Raw genomic sequence first — 1,054 nt, 5'->3', positions numbered from 1 at the left:
AATGACCACGCATGCGCATGAGACTCTTCCCGTGTTCCTTCCGGAACTAGTCCCTGCGCATGCGTGGATAAGCTTACCGGAAATGTCATCTGCTATTAAGGCGTTACTACAAGATCGAAAGAGGTGGAAATCCGTTGGTGCCAAATCAGGAGAGTACGGCAGTTGTGGCAGCACCTCCCAGTCCTGCACTTCCCAGCCATGCGTTTGAATGGCTTCCTTGATCATATTGGCGATATAAGGGCAGGCATTGTCGTGCAGAAGAACTCCATGCTGCCGATTAGGTCTTTTCTCTTGACTAGCCGTGTTGAGTCGTTCCATCTGTTGAACATTGAGTTCTGCATTTACCGTTTGGTTCTGTTCAAGCAATTCGTAATGGATAATCCCTTCCCAGTCCCACCATACGCACAACATCGTTTTACGCAAATGGAGATCTTGTTTCACACGCTGTGTCGCTTGTTTACCGGGGCTAAGCCATTCCTTACGCTGCTTCATATTGATGTAAAGGCACCATCTTTCGTCGCCAGTAACAATTCGGTAAAGAAATCGTTGCTTGTGTCCACAAGTTGAGTGGTGACAAGCAAGCAAACCAGCAGAGATTGTGGTTCGTCGATTTTTGTTGTCACTTAAAGCATGCGGAACTCATGCTCGATACTTCTGAACCTTTCCCATCGAGTGAAGATGCTTCTCTATAGTAGTGTGGGAGCATTCCATTTTCTGTACCTGTTCCCTTGTCGTTTGACAAGAATTTTCGCGCAAAAGTTGGTTTAATCGCTCTTCATCGAACTCAACTGGATGGCCAGAACGAGGTGCGTCTTTGAGGTCAAAATTTCCATTTTTGAACTTGGCATGCCAATCACGAGCAGTTCTTTCAGCTATGGTACCTTCTCCATACACAGTACAAATGTCGCGAGCAGCTTTTGTGGCCTTAGAGCCTTGATTAAAAGCAAAAAGAAGGAGGTGTCGAAAATGCTCGTTTTTCTTAACTTGACATTCCATTTTAATGATCTGAAAATAAACAAAAATTAACTAAAGTTAACTAGAACCCCCCCCCCCC

At 45.3% G+C, this 1,054-nt stretch overlaps 2 protein-coding genes across 2 annotated transcripts in view; one reads left to right on the top strand and one right to left on the bottom strand.

The window, feature by feature from the left end:
• LOC106868843 (S1 RNA-binding domain-containing protein 1) overlaps window positions 1-1,000 on the bottom strand; it is a 261,625-nt gene extending 260,625 nt beyond the window's left edge. The window contains exon 1 of the mRNA XM_052969814.1: window positions 882-1,000. The gene's annotated coding sequence lies outside the window, so the exon portion shown is untranslated. The remainder of the gene's footprint in view (window positions 1-881) is intronic.
• LOC106868847 (transmembrane channel-like protein 5) overlaps window positions 1-1,054 on the top strand; it is a 95,083-nt gene that overhangs the window by 21,242 nt on the left and 72,787 nt on the right. The gene's annotated exons all lie outside the window — the stretch shown is intronic.

Source organism: Octopus bimaculoides, chromosome 7, assembly GCF_001194135.2.
Source record: "Octopus bimaculoides isolate UCB-OBI-ISO-001 chromosome 7, ASM119413v2, whole genome shotgun sequence".
Classification (NCBI taxonomy): domain Eukaryota; kingdom Metazoa; phylum Mollusca; class Cephalopoda; order Octopoda; family Octopodidae; genus Octopus; species Octopus bimaculoides.
The sequence above is the reverse complement of the archived record's forward strand: the minus strand, read 5'-3'. Positions and strand labels throughout refer to the sequence as shown.